The sequence below is a fragment of the Ahaetulla prasina genome, chromosome 1 (genome assembly GCF_028640845.1).
Source record: "Ahaetulla prasina isolate Xishuangbanna chromosome 1, ASM2864084v1, whole genome shotgun sequence".
NCBI classification, from domain to species: Eukaryota; Metazoa; Chordata; class Lepidosauria; order Squamata; family Colubridae; genus Ahaetulla; species Ahaetulla prasina.
In genome coordinates this window covers 349,499,884-349,518,909 of record NC_080539.1, presented here as the reverse complement: position 1 = coordinate 349,518,909, position 19,026 = coordinate 349,499,884, and the positions used below count along the sequence as shown (strand labels likewise).

Genomic DNA, 19,026 nt, shown 5'->3' with positions numbered 1-19,026 from the left:
AACTCATACTGCTTTCATTATTATTGTTATTTTTCTCTGAGGAGGGAATTTGTTCCTGCTTCTGTTCTGTGCTCTTCAGTACATTCAATCATTCTTGCTGAAGTTTGTATGGTTTCTCTCTGTCCTAACAATTGTCCCAGCAATCCTGAACTATTTTAGCTTGGCTTGCCATTTAGCACATGGTGTTCCTGATCTCTATCATTTATTACAGTTGATTGGTTTTAAAATTTCTCACAGTTTGTGTTGTATATACACATCAAAAGTTTAACTAATTCAGATTTTGACCAGAAACTTCACTGTTTTGTTTGGTAGTGAACTTTCACAAGGATTTTAAAGCTCCTTAGAAAATTCATTCATTTATGTATTTAATTAATTAATTGATTTATAGGCCTCCTATCTTACCTCAAGGTAACTTTATAGTAAATAGATTGGACTTTGGACAAAGTTAATCTGTATTTTGCTTCTTGAGTATTATATTTCAAAATTGAAAATGGGATCAGATGCAGATGAGTAGACACCTATAGACTTCCACTGATGCTGTGCACATTTACTATATAATAGGAGGTAATTTTTACTGCCCCTCCTGAAAAAATATTTCTAAAGGGTTCTAGATCCGCTTGAGCAATATGGAAGACAGCAATTGGGAAAATTGGCCAAAATTGACTACTCCACTCCTCAGGTTTTCCACTTGATTCAATCTCTCTCATTTGTGGAAAAGCCATAATTTATATAACCCATTGTTTTAAACAAGTATTTCAATACATTCCCCAATATGACACAAACAATCGGTTGAGTTCTCATTGGTGTATATATGCTAGTAAATTTCTTTTTTGTTTCTGTTCTGTTTTAACAGAAATACTAAAGAATTTGGTTTCTTGTTTTATGTACTGCTCGGATGTGAGACTAAGTGATTTTCATAGTTCGTTGCAATAGTTGAAAATATTGGTTGGAGAAAAGATTTCATTTCTTTCACAACACCAGAAACCAAACCATTTCCATCTAGGTCTTAATACATGCGTAGGGATAGAAGTGGAGAACAGTTCAAAACATAGCAATATGTGTTAAAACAAAATTAACTTCTGAAGCCAAATACATGAATTGATAATATTGTACTTGAACTAAAGGTCCATCCAATTAGTTCAACATTGTCTTGTATCAGAACACTCTCAGTTTTTTCTCAGATGCCTAACATTTGTAATTATCACAATCACAAAATTAGCTGTGTCAGTCAACTTCCAGGGTCAATAAACCTCCTTGGTTTACCTCAGTAAACTCACAATAGACAGGGAGATTGTCAAGCACCTAATGAGATGTGGTGTGTTGCTGAAATTTTCAGAGCTTAGATTCAGATAAAGCTTTTATTCCCAATGAAAGTATTGTGGAACAATTTAAGCTAAGTACAGCTTGCATGGCATAATTATGACAGTGTTCATATCTTACAAATTAATAATTGTGTTAGGATATTCATTGACAATGGGTTAGGTCAGGAGTCTCCAACCACTGGAATGCGGCCCACTACTGGACCTTGAATCATTTGGAACCAGTCCATGGAGGTGGCAGGCAAACATGTGCACCTGCATCCCCACTTGGGCGAGCATGTGTGTTCCATTTGCACGAATGATGTGTGTGCATGCTTGCTGCTTGTGGAAATGGAACTGCGCATGCGCTTGCCCACCGCTCACGTGGAACCAACCCCACACCCCACCCCATTCCACAAAGCCAGAAAGGTTGGGAAACTCTGGGTTAGATATCACCAGAATGGTAATGATACTCAGCTATACACCACTGCCCTCAGCAATCCAGTATCTTCAGAGTTCTTTTCCAGTGCCTGGGGGCTTTGGAAGTCTGGATGAGGAACTTGACCCTTACAAAACTGAATGGTTCTGATTTTAGGCCTCTTCCTAATTTTCTGATTGGGATAATTGTATTCCCCCCAAATAAACGAGGTAATATTATTGCTTTTTTCAAGGAGCAGGTGGCAGCTGTGGCCAGGAGGCTATGTATAAATCAACCTTATATGCTAATTATACCCAGTTCTGGATTGGGAGGTTCTGCTCATGGTCACTCCTGCTTAGTCACTTCCTGGCTGGACTATTATACATGTGTTCTACATGGGGCTGCCCTTGAGTATTCAGAAGATGCAGTTGGTCTAGAATACAGTGGTACAAGCAGTTTTAAGGTGCACCGTATAACACCATTGCAAACTGCATTACAAGCTGCACTGGCTCCCACTAGATTCTGGGTGCAATTTAAAGTATTACTTGTCACCTATAAAACCCTGCACAGCACAGGGCCAGATTATTTATAGGACTTCTATTTCTAATAGTTACTGCCTATCCCATCAGATCCAGTGGGATGGGCATGATCTAGCTCCATTCTGTGAAACAATGTCATTTAGTGGAATCCTGAAGACGTTCCTTCTTTGTCACCAACCTAATCTTTTGAATAGCTTCTCTTTTGAGAATCAGATGGCTCTCACCCTGCTAACCTTCTAGAATTGAATTCTTGGATTTGTCTTCAAGATAGGACTGCATACAAATCCCAAGTAATAAATTTCGGATTATGATGTTTGCTTAAACTTAACCTAGACTATTACGCAGAACCACAAGACAGATATCTGTGTAGGGAAAGAGTGGACAACTCTTGTTCCATGTTTAGCTCCTACCTCCTATTTTGCAGGTTTTCAAATTCCATTGATGGCGAACGCAGAATAAAATAGTCACAATTTTCTGGTGGTTATCAGTGGAAAACTTAAGACAATTAGTTGCAGTAAATATATATCTAACTTAAACTGACAACCCCAACCATCTCAGAATGGGGAAAAAATCCTGGAATTTCAGAACTCAACTCCCCCTGCTTTTTATGAAATAAATGAAATCACTGTCATACCTCTTGCAGCCTTTGACCATTGAAGATGACTAGGGAAAAAACAGTACATCGTATAATTACAAAAAAATGTTCAGATTCTAGGACCTTTTTAAACACATAACAGTAAATCTAGGACCATCCTACACAATTCTACATCTATTGCTCTTTGTTTTATAGACCTTGCCATTGACATATCTCTCATCCATGTAATACTTTTGAGCCAAACGTTTACTAATATCAGAATAGATTCCAGATGGTGAACTACTTAAAATATCAATGAGGGTTTTCAAGGGCTTTCCTAAACTCCAAGTTGTTCTTTTTAGTTGACATATTTATTAGTGTGGCATAAATAATACAAAAACTAGCATCTAGAAATCTGAGATGGAAGGGAAGCTTCCTCCCCTGCATTTCCTTTTACAAAACCTGTATGAGAAACTGTAATGTATACTGGCAGGCAGGTGGCCATGTTACAGAGCTAAGTGAGGAGTCCAATTTTATAATAGATGCCATAGGATAATCTGACAGCTTGTACCTGGCACAGAACACTATTTAATTGCATTCTCATTTTTAAGAGCACTTCAAAGCTAAGTTCTTTTTTTCTCCCCCTCCATTTATCCTTCCACCACACCCTCCAGTACTGCAATAACCTGCACACAATTTACGCTAAAGTTGGACTATTAACCTTGCTAGGTTTGTTCCTCCTCCTGAGGGTTTAAATAAACAGGCCTCGAGTGCTGCTTACACATTAGCCATCTATAATCCATTTTCTTCAGGAAGTACAGTACTAAGGTCGGTGTCCTTTTTTTTAATGTCATGGGGAAATGCTTGCTGATTTTATGTGAGTGGTAACTTTCCTATTTTATTTGCCGTTTCTTTTGATTGTGTTAAGTGGGTAGCTGAATAATATCTGAGGGGGAACTGAGGGATGCTTAAATAATAGTGGAGAGATGATAAATGATTTGGGGGATTCCTCACTAATTGACTTCCCGGTTTCTGGGTGATTTGTTTTGCAGTATGCAATCTATTACGCTGGCCATTCTTTTAAGAGAAATTGGATGGGATGGAGGGAGGGAGGAAACAGACAAAATATCTAGATACAACATGGATATTATCACATTCCATTGCATTTTTCTGAGGTGGACTTATCTGTTGTGCAGGATTGGCCATTTAATCATTGTTTGTACAGTAAAGTGAGCCTGAGAAAGAACTTGTGCCAAATTCCTGGTCTTTTTCATTCTGTGTGGGATTGCAGGTCATTAAGTATGGGGTGAATTTTTCTTTTTTTTCGGGAATTTTCCTTCAGCAAATTAACAGAGAATTTTTCTTCCTGGACAGCATACTGTAATGAATTGTTGAAATGACTTGACAGTCTATCAGGGAGGGCCTGTTAAACGTTTAGCTTTTTTCCTGGTTCCTGTTTAACTGTGATCCTTCTTGAACAAGTTATTCTCATGGCAATTTAGTTTAAATACTCTGTTCCCCTCCCCCAAAATAAGACGTCCCTTGATAATAAGCCCAATCGGGCTTTTGAGCGCATAGCAATAAGGACAAGCGCTTATTTCAGGGTTCTAAAAAATATAAGACAGGGTCTTATTTTCGGGGAAACACGGGTATGATTTTCAGACTGTATGTAGTGGAATGATTGGATGGTCTCTGAGATAAGAAAATGTTTGCAAATAAAAATGTTAATGTTACTGGAGAAAAAGCTAATCAGATCTAACATCGTCAGCTGAGCTTTGGGGTGGGGCAACATGAAGGGCTGCATCCTGGGAACATTAACCTGGGATGAGCTGCATACGGTTTTATGTGTGGCTGCATTACGATCCTGGCATTCTTCAGTACTGACTTTTGCCATCTCTTGATATATGGTGGGTAGAACATTTTAATTGTTTTTGTTTCTGTTATTTGATTTTAATTTGTGTCATACCTGCCCTATCATATTGGCTATGTTCAGAATACATAAATTATTCTTAAATGCAGCATTTTCTTGTCCCACAGAGCAAGTTTAAGATGGACCAGGAAGAGAGATAGCATCCATTCAGTCTAAGTTTTATTTTTCTGTATCCTTGTTTTCTATTCTTTAATTTATGATTCTCCCCATCTTCCTTACTTCATTGCTCTCTTGAAGATTATGTCCTCTGCTCTACTCCTTTCAAAGCTAATTTTTTCACTGGTTCCCAATTTTGAAAAAAAAAAAAATTAAGCAACAATATGAACTTACTTGTCTTAAAGTATTTCTAATTTTTAATTTCCCTTGTGGTCCAAACTAAGCCCTCAAGGAGGTTCATGAGAAAGAAATTAAAACCAAGTCAGAGACCAGATTACTAGCAAAAGCAACCTGCCTAGCCTGTCTTTTTTAATGAAGCACAATATAGGACTTCTGAGAGAGATAGTAAACTATTAGGAGATTCCTATGGAAAAAAATCAGTCATTTGAATAGGATGTTATAGGTTAAAGGTAGAACCTTGAATTGGGCTTGGAAGCAAATTGGAAACCAAAGCAATTGTTGGGAGATAGAGGAAAGGCAATTGGTAAAACGTGTATCAAAATATCTAGTTTTGTGGTAGATGCACTAATTGGAATTTCCAAACATTCTTCAGTGAGTGATTACAGCACTTTATTTATTTAGCAAATGTATAAACTTGCAGTGATCTAAGTAGGAATGATTAAAGCATGGCCCATGACACATCCATCAACTCCAAGGAGAGATAGAGACAGTATACCAACTGATGCCAAGCACTCCTAGGCAGGCCAACCATCTGGCCATCCAGGATTTCTATTGTATCCAGCAACATGCCCAAGCGACAATCTGACCTCTGAAAGGTGAAAAATGATCTAAAGCAGGGGTCTCTAACCTTGGCCACTTTAAGCCTGGAGGACTTCAAAGCTGGCTGGGGGATTCTAGGAGTTGAAGTCCTTCAGGCTTAAAGTGGCCAAGGTTGGAGACCCCTGATCTAAAGTACTAATTGTCCAGCCTCGTCTTCTAGGAACATTCAACCATATCAACTAGAACCAAGCACATGTCATCTGAGATGCCATATTAACCAAATATTCAAGAAGAAATTCATAATTTGGCTGGAACTTTCCTGAGGGAAAAAAGTCTACCCTTGTCACCAGCACAGGTATTTGCTAGCTGTTACTGAAGGTATTTGCATCTTCAGTAACCGCTATCTGCTGGTTATCCTCTATCAACAATGTTTTTTTAGGACAGAGGGTCCTCGGATCCTCCCAGAAATGGCTTGGGAGAAGGTTTTAAACATTTCTGCTTGTAAAGGTTTTGGTAATAAATGATTTCCAGGAGATCTGGCAAAACTGTGTTAATTGCTCATAAAGATGTGCAATTCCTGCCCAAACAAGATTTTGGTAAATTTTTAATTGTTTTGTTTGGCTTCACTGACATGTATATACTGAAGTGTCTGCAATAATTTTAGGCAGGGTTTACACAACTATATACTGAGGGTTTTGTCCTTTGTAGTAAATGGCCAGTTCCATAAAAAAGATAACATACTTCAAAGACAGGTTAAATGAGCTCAATATATCACAGCTGTTTTAACTGTGGTTTAAAGATGATCTAACTCTAGAAAGCTGATAATTAACAAGGCCCTATCTGCTGTGTGTGCATAGCTTTCAAAACCTGCACATTTTTGGTGTGTGTTTCATTTTTACCATTATATTTTTCAGTCTCTGAATAGAGCCAGCTGTGATTATTCAGTGAAAATAATAAATCAGCATGCTGGTTCTAGTTAGCAAACATTACATTCATCTCGCAAGTTCCTTTTGGATTTCCTTCGAAAACTTCACCTGGTGACATTATTTCACAGGCTGACACCCTGTGAATTTGGGTTTGAAATATGAATTTATACTCTCTGCAAAATTAATCAGTAGCTCTAAGGAGCATCTGGGCATGCAATGTAGAAAAGACTTTAAAGACCAAAACATGAGAAAAATATATTCATCTTTTTAGTACAGGGGAGATTAGGGACGATACTTATTCTCCCTAGATCTGGATCGAGAGCATTCAGAGTTGGTAGTAGCTCTATGTTCTGCATGTAGACTGAGCACGTGATCTTCATTTGCATTCCTAGTCACTCCTCCCTCGCCTGGGCTTCCCCAGTTCGGCTCAGTCTGCATTGCAAATCAGACGTGATCTAGGAACGGCTTCACCTTTCTCAACTGGGATCTTCTAACTCTGAGATTGATTGTAAAATTGGAGGATCGCTTCGGCGATTAGATCGCTAACTGGTTCGCTGGCTAGTGGTCTCATTCAGACTTCAAAGCCGAAGTCCCCGCTACCGCCTTACAGTGGTAAGGTTTCACCGCCAGGCATTCCCGCCAGACAGCGGAGAGGGAATCAGTCCCTGCCCAGATTGCCTGGGCACACTGAAGCAGTAGGAGCGCAGGGGAGCGCTAATTGGAGCCGTGGCAGCTTCAGCTCTTCACAAGCAGCTTGCCTCATAGAAAAAAAGAATAATGGCATCGTGCACGCCGTCTGCCAGCCAGCAGGCCCAGAAAGGGACAAGAGGGCGTGCCCTACTTCCTCCCCAGACCAAAATCCAGGGGCTTGCAGCCAGAGAGCTGCAGCCAAAGAAGCAACCACCAGGAGACAGGCAAATCAGCCGAAAACGATGCAGAGAGGCGTCAAAAGGCCCTGGAAAGAGAGCTGTCTAAGCCCCAGAAGACTAAAGAAATCCAGGAGCCAAGCGAAAACCCCAGAAGAGGGACGGAATTTTCCCATCCTCAGGAGCAGGAGCCACGGGATCCCTTAAATGATCCGGCTCAGTTGCAGCCTGCCTCCCATGAGGCCTGGTTGCCAGAGGGCGCCAGGGAGCACTCCTCTCCCACTTTAGGAGAGGTTTTGGATAGAGCAGAGGCCTTTTTATTTGCAAATCCCAACTTGCCTGCAACAATGTTTTCACAGTCATCCACTTCAGGCCCCAGGGTCTCTTTCACTCCGACTGCAGTGGGGATCTGCCCACAGGAGGAAACTATGGCAGCAATGCCTGCACAGTGGCAACAATGGATGGCTCAGGCTATTACTCAGGGAATAGCCATTGGCTTACAGCAAAGGAACCAACCTTCACCAGAGGTTCCATTCCATCAGATCTCAGGTTTGCAACTGTTATGCAAGAAGATTGGATGGTGCCTCAAAGTAATCCATCTGTGGCACATTCAGTTAGGAGTGGAGACTCCTTGGCTGAGGAGAAGGACCTGATGGCCCTTTCTGAGGATGAGGGGACAAGTGTGGAACCTTCTCCCTTTACAGGCCTTTTCAAGCCATATCTTTTCAAACCCTTGCTTCACAAGGCCAAAGCCATTACAAATATGGGATCTGAGGCAGTCACGGAACCTGACCCCAAACAGGGGAGTTTGGGTCATTTTCTCTTTACAGAGCCTGCAGTTGAGGCTGAGGTACTGCCATCACCTACACTATTTTTAGACATAGTTAAACAGCAATGGTCCAGGGCAGGTGGACACAAGGGGACCTGACCCACAGGATCAATTGGCTGGAGCTCAGAGCGGTTCATTTGGCTCTCAAGGCTTTCAAGGGCTCAATAACTGGCCGCCACATGTTAATCCTAAAAGACAATATGATGGCCAAAGCACACATCAACCACAAGGGGGGACACATTCCAGGTCTCTCATGGCAGAGGCAGGTCAGCTGGGTCACTGGGCAGAGCGGCACCTTCTGTCATTGAGGGCCGAGCAATCTCAGGGGTTCTGAATGAACAGGCAGACAGTCTCAGCAGGGCAACGGTGGATCAAACAGAGTAGCAATTACATCTCTCGCTGTTCCAGCAAATATTGGATAACTACAGGACCCCTGTCCTGTATCTGTTTGCATCCCCAGAGAATTCCCAGCTCCCTTGATTCTTTAGCAGATACTGGACACGGGGGGTAGAAGGGGTAGATGCTCTCCACTCCCCTTGGCCTCCTGGTCTTCTGTACGCCTTTCTTCCTCTTCCCCTGATTCCAGCATTCATCAGGAAGTTGTTGGAGGAAAAGGCGGAAGTTCGCCGATCTGATGAGTCTATCAGTAGAACGACCTTGGAGAATTCCGGACAACAGACTACACCTCAGTCGGGGCCTTGGTCCACCCACAGCCCCAGTGGTTACAACTGACCGCCTGGCGGTTGAGTGGCAGGCCCTGAGGAGCAAACATTTCTCCCCCAGGTTATTCTCACCATTCAGGCATCTAGACAGCAGTCCACATCTAGAATTTACAACGCGACCTGGCAGTCTTTCTGCACATGGAGCTCTAGGCTGCAGTTTGATCCATCAGGAGCCTCGGTGGCCCACATCCTGGAGTTCCTCCAGGAGGGGTTAGATAAGGGTTTGGCGCCCAATACCATTAAAAGATAAGTGGCAGCATTGTCTTCAGTTTTAGCCCTAGGTACACGGGAATCACTTTTTAGACATCCCATGCTACGCAGATTCCTTAGAGGGTCCTCTAATTTGTGTCCTTCAGTCATCCACAAGTATCCTACCTGGGACCTGACTAAGGTCTTATAAGCCCTCATTGGCAGCCCCTTTGAACCCTTACAGTCAGCCACACTGTGTTTCCTAACGCTCAAGATTGCGTTCCTCATTGCCATCACTTCAGCTCTCATCACTTTCAGAACTGGCAGTCTTGTCAGTAAGACACGACTTGTGCATATTTCACCAAGACAGAGTCGTACTGAGGCTTGACCCTACTTTCATTCCCAAAATTAACTCATGGTTTCACAGAGTGCAAGAATTGGTCTTACCAAATTTCTGCCCAGAGCCATGACATGCCCTTGAACACAAGTGGCATACGTTAGATGTCAGAAGGGCCCTACGTATTTATATCAAGTGTACCTCCTCATTCAGGCGAACAGAATCATTATTTGTTTCATTCCAACCATCCACATTAGGCAATAGGGTCACTCCTTCAACAGTGGTTGGTGGTTGAGAGCCTCCATAGCCAAGGCATATGAAACACAGGCCCTCCCAATTCCCAGCCGAATAATGGCTCACTCCACTAGGAGTGCGGCTACCACAGTGGCATGGGCAATACAGGCCTCTGGTTGAGGAGGTGTGTCGGGTGGCCACCTAGTCCTCTTCCTCACCCTTCATTCGGCATTATAAGTTGGACACCTTTGCTTCAGCGGAATCGGCCTTTGGGAGAAGGATTCTCCAGAGCAGGGGTCTCCAACCGTGGCAACTTTAAGCCTGGCAGACTTCAACTCCCAGAATTCTGGGCATTCTGGGAGTTGAAGTCCTCCAGGCTTAAAGTTACCAAGGTTGGAGACCCCTGCTCTCCAGAGGGTCCATAATGTTGGAGGGACTTCAGACCAGACGCTACCCACCTGTTAAAGGGACAGGCTGGCTTTGTTATGTATTTGTATTTGCTCTGGATGCTCGATCCAGCTCTAGGGAGAATGGGCATTGATCCTACCTGATTTAGTTTTTTAAATAAGGGTCTTTTAAGGGGGGGGAGGGATTTGGCGGGTGGGGGTCAGAACCCGCCGGGGAGGGATCCAGCCCCTGTGCTAGTTCGCGACATTATTCCATCTTGTCTGAAGGCAGGGGGGGAGGACGTTCCAGGTTTAGAGGGTTACTCAATCTGTACGGTAAGTGGGAGAGGCAGATATGGCGGGGGGGAGGGGCCGTATCGTGTTGAGGGAGCACGCGTTCGATGTTTGAGAGCGATCGCGTGCTCCGGCCCCTCAGTCCCGACCCGTTCCCCGGGTGGCCATGATCCTCAGAGCTTGGACCTTCGGCTGATGTTATGTAATGCTCGGTCCGTGGTTAATAAGGCCCCCCTGATTTGTGATCTTATTCAGGGGGAGTCCGCGGACCTTATGGGTATTACGGAAACCTGGTTGGGCCCAGAGGGGGTCCCCTTGTCGAGATGTGCCCGCCAGGTTTCCGAGCATTCCATCAGCCGAGGTCCAAGGTAGGGGTGGGGGTGGCGGTTGTCATTAGGGAGGATCTAGAGCCGAGGAGACCACTGTTCCTCAGATTGCCGGCTGTGAATCCCTCTATGCGATGGGGCTATAGGAATCAGTTGGGCTTGGTGATCGCGTACCTGGCTCCTTGCTACGTGACCACAGCCCTGCCTGAGCTGTTGGAGGTACTCGCTGCTGTGGCGGTGAAACCCCAGACTTATAGTCATGGGGATTTTAACCTGCCATCAGTTGGCTTGTCATCGACGGCAGCTCGGGAGTTCCAGGCTTCCATGACGGCCTTGGACCTGATTCGAGTAAATGATGGCCCCACGCACTGGGAGGCACGCTGGATCTGATTTATATCTCTGGGCAGTGGCTAAATGATCTGGTGTTAGATGACTTAGTAACAGAACCAATGTCATGGTCGGATCATTTCTCCTTCGCCTAGACTTCCGAACCGCCATTCACCACCGCAGGGAGACGGAACCTATACGGTGGTTCCGTCCCAGGCGCCTGATGGACCCGAGAGGTTCCTGACGGAGCTTGGGCCATTCCTGAGGAACTGGCCCACGGCACGACTGAGGAACTGGTCACGGCCTGGGAACAGGCCGCGGCGGGCCTTGGACCGTGTCGTGCCTTTGCGGCCTCTGACCCGGCGGAGATCTCGTCCGCCCCTTGGTACTCCGAGGGGCTGAGGGAGATGAAACGCCAGAGAAGACGCCTGAGAGCACCTGGAGGTCCAGTCGCCCGGTTGATCGGACACTAGTTAGGTCCTATTCTAGGACCTACCTAGTGGCAATGAGGGATGCGAGGCGTTCCTACGCCTCCACCCTAATTACGTCGGCAGATAACCGCCCGGCCGCCCTGGTTCGGGTGGCCCACTCTATCCTTCATCAGGAGGTACGGGATGACCCGTTGCAGGACGAGCCGAGGAGTTTAGCGGTTATCTATACGATAAAATCGCTCAGCTGAGGGACGGTCTGGACCGAAATTGGGATGATCAAGCGAGGGAGAGGAGGCACGTCTTGTTGAGTCCATTTGGGATGAGTTTGACCCTGTGGCTCCCGAGGACGTCGACAGGTTGTTGGGGAGGCTGCACGGCACGACATGTTTACTGGACCCGTGCCCTTCCTGGCTGGTACTGGCCACTCAGGCGGTGACACGAGGCTGGCTCCGAGGATTATCAACGCTTCTTTATTGGAAGGGGTTTTCCCTGCCGCCTTGAAAGAGGCGGTGGTGAGACCCCTCCTTAAGAAGCCCTCCCTGGACCCAGCTATTTTGGGTAATTATCGTCCAGTCTCCAACCTTCGCTTTGTTGCGAAGGTTGTAGAGAGTGCCGTGGCGCGACAGCTACCCCAATACCTGGATGAAGATGTCTATCTAGATCCGTTCCAGTCCGGCTTCCGGCGGATACAGCACGGAGACAGCTTTGGTCGCATTGGTGGATGATCTCTGGAGGGCCAGGGACAGGGGTTATTCCTCTGCCCTGGTCTTATTAGACCTCTCGGCGTTCGATACCATCGACCATGGTATCTTGCTGCGCCGGCTGGGGATTGGGAGTGGGAGGCACCGTATATCGGTGGTTCTCCTCCTATCTCTCCGACCGGACGCAGACGGTGTTGACGGGGGCAGAGGTCGACCGCGAGGGGCCTCACTTGTGGGGTCCCGCAGGGTCGATTCTCTCGCCCTGTTGTTCAACATCTACATGAAGCCGTTGGGTGAGATCATCAGTGGTTTCGGGTGAGATACCAGCAGTACGCTGATGATACTCAGCTGTACTTTTCCACCCCGGCCACCCCAATGAAGTTGTTGAAGTGCTGTCCCGGTGTTTGGAAGCCGACGGGTCTGGATGGGGAGAAACAGGCTCAAGCTTAATCCCTCCAAGGCGGAGTGGCTGTGGATGCGGCATCCCGATTCAGTCAGCTGCAGCCGCAGCTGGCTGTCGGAGGCGCAGTTATTGGCCCCAAAGGATAGGGTGCGCAACTTAGGCGTCCTCCTGGATGATCGGCTGTCGTTTGAAGATCATTTGACGGCCGTCTCAGGAGGGCCTTCTACCAGGTTCGCCTGGTCCGGCAGTTCGCCTTCCTTGATCGGGATGCCTTATGCACAGTCACTCATGCCTCGTTACCTCTCGCTTGGATTACTGTAATGCTCTCTACATGGGGCTCCCTTGAAGTGCACTCGGAGGCTTCAGTTAGTCAGAATGCAGCTGCGCTGGTGATAGAGGAGCTACCGTAGCTCCCATGTAACACCGCTCCTGCGCAGACTGCACTGGCTGCCTGTGGCCTTTCGAGTGCACTTTAAGGTGTTGGTTACGACCTTTAAAGCGCTCCATGGCTTAGGACCTGGGTACTTACGGGACCGCCTGCTGCTACCACATGCCTCCCACCGACCCGTACGCTCCCATAGAGAGGGACTTCTCAGGGTGCCGTCCGCCAAACAATGTCGGCTGGCGGCCCCCAGGGGAAGGGCCTTCTCTGTGGGGGCTCCCACTCTCTGGAACGAGCTTCCCCCGGGTTTACGTCAAATACCTGACCTTCGGACATTTCGTCGCGAACTGAAGACCCATCTTTTTATTCGCGCGGGGCTGGCTTAATTGGATTTTAAAAGGGAATTTTACCAATTTTAAATGGGGTTTTAATTGATGATGATTTTTAATATCAGGCCAAATTTGAATAAGTTTTTTAGGGGTATTTAAATTGTGTATATTTGTATTGTTGTTTTTATTTTGCCTGTACACCGCCCTGAGTCCTTCGGGAGAAGGGCGGTATAAAAATCAAATTAAATAAATAAAATAAATAAATAAAATAACGCCATTTCTAGTAGAGCTGGAAGAGAGCATCCAGCCCCACCCTTACTAAGGTCTGGTCCACAGTCTGGGAGGGGCTCCTCTTTTACAGGACACAAGTATATGCATCGCTTGACCTTCGCCGAACTGGGGAAGCACCAGGCGAGGGAGGAGTGACCAGGAATGCAAATAGAGAACATGTGCTCAGTCTACATGCAGAACATAGAGTTACTACCCACTCTGGATGCTCTCTTCCAGCTCTACTAGAAATGGCGTTCAGGTAGGACCAACGCCCATTTGATTCATGATTTTTTTAAATTTGAATTTATATCCCGCCCTTCTCTGAAGACTCAGGGTGGCTTACACTGTGTTAAGCAATAGTCTTCATCCATTTGTATATTATATACAAAGTCAACTTTTATTGCCCCCAACAATCTGGGTCCTCATTTTACCTACCTTATAAAGGATGGAAGGCTGAGTCAACCTTGGGCCTGGTGGGACTTGAACTTGCAGTAATTGCAAGCAGCTGTGTTAATAACAGACAGACTTAATCTGCTGAGCCACCAGATTGTATAAGATACCGTAAAGTACATGTGTGCTATAGTTTTTAAATTTTTTATCAGTTTTCTCACTTTCCAGACTTCTTAATACCATTTTTCAGACAAAGAATGCATACAAAATACTTATACTGAAGAACTTAGTTTACTAAGATGTACAGTATATGTTGGAAGAACTATATATGAAGTAGGGTACATATGTAAGTTTTCATGCAGACTGTGTAGGAGAATGTTTGCTAATGAGATGGAAGCAGAATACAATGAATTTGAAAAAAATGGACACACTATAGAAAGAGTAGGCGTATTCGTCCATTTCTACTTAAGATATCTATTTCTAGCATAAAGTGCGGAGTATTGAAAAACAAGTACATAGAAAAAACATGACATCAAATCAACTGAATTAATACTGTACAAGTGGAAATAGAAAGTACGTTTTAGTGGCAGAAAGAAGTGGGAAGTAAGCCCACAGGCAGCTTTGGGTTTTAAGTGATGCCAAAGTCTTAGATGCTGCAAACAGTTCCTTCTTTTCTAAGGCAGAACTGCATTTCCTGTTCTTTCACTGAAAGTTCCAAAGCACCAAGCAGATTGTTGTCAGATCAAATTAAAAATATCTAACTAATATCAAATCTCATCACCCCCCACGTAGTTCTCTAATCTTCCTTCCCTCATCAGTTTCACCTTATCTTTGGCATCTAGAAGTCAGAAAAACAGGTGTGAGCTTGTCTTGTTTCTAGGACAGTCTTCTACATTTTGCTGACCTCCATTTACATTCAGGCTACAAATTCCAGTATTCCCAGCCAGCTGGAGAGCATCCAGCTAGGGGAACATCGATCTATAAGATAAGCAGGTGGTGAGAAAAATGGAGTGGCAAAAATGTGGAACAGCTGTTGAGAACATGCGTTTTTCGCTGTGCCTTTTTTGTATATCCATGGCTGTGCTTAGCATGATCGCTCTCAATCAGATGCAGTGATTGTGATGAAACATTCAAAGTGCTGTTTTTGTGCTCTGTATGTCAAAGCTTTGAGCATTCTGTGCCATAAGAATTTTACTTTGCAAGCCCTTTGATCATGGAGATAAAGCATTTTTGAAAAACATTTCCTCCTTTTTCTTACAATGAAATAATGATGAGCCTTGCATCCTGGATACAACAAATTTTAGTCATCCTTATGGTTTCAACAGTTCCATCATTTTCCCCCTTTGTACTATGGTACTTCTAGTCATAAGAGCAAGAAAAATATGCCTCTAGTACGGCGATGGCAAAACATTTGGGCTCAGCATGTCAATTCAGAAAATACCTAATTTGATTCTGCTGGTGTCTCTCTCTGTATTTCTCATATTGTCTCTGTCTCTCTGTCTGTCTGTCTCTCAAACACACACAAACGAGAAACAATTAATAAAAAAGTATTAAATAAATTATTAAATAAAGAAATATATAATTCTAAGAGATGTGGTGGTGCAATAGTTAGAATGCAATATTACAGGCTAACTCTGCTGACTTCCAGGGTATTTGTTCTGTACTTAGCAATACCCATGACGTCCAGAACCCTCAAAATGCCACGGGCCAAAAATGTTGGAGAGCTTTATGTAGATAAATACATGCATATATTCTGTCAGGTGGAACTGACAGAAGTCAGTTATGGTGAAGTGAGCTTCAGACAGAAGTGAGCTATTTCCTGACAACCTAGAACTAAGGAAACATTTCCTGACAATTAGATCAATTTATCACTGGAACAATTTGCCTTCAGAAGTTGTGGATGCTCCAAAACTGGAGGTTTTTAAGAAGAGATTGGACAACCATTTGTCTGAAATGGTATAGGTTTCCTGCCTGAGTAGGGGGTTGGACTAGAAGACCTCCAAGGTACCTTCCAACTCTTATTCAGTAATTCTGCCTGAAGGATATGGACAACTGAGTGGCTGGTTAGAAAACCTACTTTTCAAGCAAAGTTCAGAAGACCATTTGTCTAGGATAGTACAGGTGGTCCTTCACTTACAACAATTCGTTTAGTGAATTGTTAGTTCGAAGTTACAACTGCACTAAAAACAGTGATACATGGCCGTTTTTCACACTTTGGATGACCGTCAAAGGCATCTAAGCTTCCTCCAACCCTATAATTCTAGTCTAGTTTTTTAAAAAAAACATATGACTTCTTATTTTACACATAATCCTAGATAGCTCGAAATAATATTCAACAAAAGCAGAATAAATTAAACCCACCAAACCCAACAACAACATGCCAAACACAGTGCCCCAATGTTCCACAAATTCTACAATTATGCTTGGCATTTGCAGAGTTCACATCTATCCTAGTCCAATGTCTGGCAAAGAGCTTCTCACAGCTTTACCGAAGATGTGTAGGGCAAAGGCCCTCTGAATTTCAGTGGAGAGGGTATTTTACAGAATTGGAGCAGCCATAGAAAAGGCAACTCTCTGATGTCCTACCAGTTAGATTTGGAGCATGCCTACCCTGTCTATAAACTGATAGGGCAGGCAGGTAGGTTCCCTATGCCATTTAAATCTTTAAAGGATAGAACAGTGGGATAACATGGACAAAATAAGAGGTACCCAAAACTGCCCATGACACTGCATGCTGGACCCAGTTATAACTTCTGGATTGTCTTCAAGGGCACCTGACATATCTTGCATTGCAGTGATTCAAGTGGAAGGTGACTAAGGGGTGAGTGATGGTGAGCAAAATCTCCTAGTCCAGGAAAGGACACAATTGGCATACCAACTGAACCTGTTCAAAGGCCCCATCTTAGCCACGATGAGTTCAGGATTCTCTACCTTTCTTTTATGACCCCCATCTTTGACTTAAGGATCTCATCCCAATATTCATAAATGCAGGGATTGGTTTGCAAAGTTACTTGGTCGTCACTATTGTAACTTGAACAGTCACCGTCCAAGGTAGTCGCTAAATGAGGACTACCTATACTTCTCTACATTCTTAGGAGATAATTTTTGTAAATGCTAACTGCAGAAAGTTCAGGGCTTCCGGAACATGCAGTGAGATCGGTCAAAGGAAATACTTTTATTGGCTCTTCTTGCTTTCCTTTCAAGCTCCTTTTTGCTTTGGCTGCACGTCTAAGGGGTTGTGCACTTCCGGGTCATCCTGCCTTTTGCCTTACAGGGTATGTAAACAAGATCCCACACACAATTTCACAATAACGAAGCGAAAACATTCCATGTTTTTTGTTGTCTACAGTTTCTGAGATGCTAAAGCAGGTTGCCTAGTTTTTTTTTACGGTCTTCATATTGTTCTTTAGGAACGTTGCCCAGCTGATATTCAACATGTCCAGACAGAGTTAGGATTCCAGTGCTGCTTTCAAATTTGGAATAAGCACAGTACTCCATTGTTAACTGGCCTGACTGCAAAAAGGATGGGTTGGGACTGCTGAAATAAAAATAAACAAAAATTTGTCCAGATCTAATTTCTGATTTTGAATGCCAGGCCCTGCCTGTTGTAATCCTTTCAGGTGCCAAGTGCACATAGAATTCTAGGGCAATTTAAAGGCGAGGTAGGAGTAAACTAACTTAATATTATGTTTTTGTTCGATTCAGCATTCTCCTTTCTTCTAGGAGTGTAAGACAGTGGATATTTATTTATCTACAATAATGTGAACATTGCTTCCCCTCCAGTGTGATGCCCAGTTGCCCTTGAAGTAGGTTGGATTAAGACATAAGAGGCTGATCCAAAGTTACTTAATAAGTTCTTGTGCCCTCAGTATTGATTTCCATGTCTGTACTCCAGCACTTTAACTGCTATACAAGGCTATCTCTTTATAAAGGCTATGTTGATGGAGAATTATGAGATGTTCGTTATACTTGGAAGGCTCCATATTTACTGAAGGGGGCTGAACAAGTTAATGTCCAGAATCCTGACTGGGGTGAACGATGATTTTTTTCCCCTTTGGGTCAATCATACTCTTTCAGCCTAACTTTACTTCACGGAGAGCTGCTGGAAAAATGGAAGGAGGAAATTCCATGTATCCTGCTTTGAGGCCCTGAATGAAAGGAAATCAAATAAATAAAACTTCAAAAGTTGGACTTGATCCCAAAGTGCCTGCTTAATTATTATTCTTATTAAAGTTTTATTAAGAGTTCATTATAGTCTTCACCAATTTAATGTCCTCCAAATGTTGTGGAACCTACCCCTGTAATACTGACTGGGAATTAAGGTACCTGTTATCCAAAGCCATTACTTTTTTATTTATTTAAAACATTATTTTTAAAAAATCATGTCAAGTGTTAGTACCGCTTTATAATGCCTTGGTAAAACCACACTTGGAATATTGCATCTAGTTTTGGTTGCCACAATATAAGAAAGATGTTGAAACTCTAGAAAGCGTGTAGAGAAGAGCAACAAAGATGATTAGGGGATTGGAGGCTAAAACATGAAGAATGATGCAGGAATTGGGTGTGTCTAGTCTAGTGAAAAGAAGGATTGGGTTGACTTGATAGCAATGTTCCAATATCTAAGGGGTTGCTACAAAGAAAAGAGGAGTAACCTATTCTCCAAAGCATCTGAAGGCAGAGCAAGAAGCAATGAAAATAATCAAGGAGAGAAACAACCTAGAACTAAGGAGAAATTTCCTGACAATTAGAACAATTAATCAGTGGAATGTCTTGCCTTCAGAAGCTGTGGATAATCCATCTCTAGAGGCTTTTAAGAAGAGATTGGATGATAATTTGTCTGAAATGATACAGGGTCTTCTGCTTAAGCAGGGGGTTGGACTAGAAGACCTCCAAGGTCCCTTCCAAGTCTGTTATTCTGTTAACATTTATATAGCTGCCTATCTTCTAACCAACTCTGAGTGATTCCCAATCAACTATGAAGGGATGCTATTGGGTGAAATCCAGCAGGTTCTGACAGGTTCTGGAGAACAGGTAGCGGAAATTTTGAGT

At 43.8% G+C, this 19,026-nt stretch overlaps 1 protein-coding gene across 2 annotated transcripts in view; it reads left to right on the top strand.

The window, feature by feature from the left end:
* The window catches only part of FBXO34 (F-box protein 34), an 84,476-nt gene that overhangs the window by 28,326 nt on the left and 37,124 nt on the right, over window positions 1–19,026 (top strand). The window lies entirely within an intron of this gene.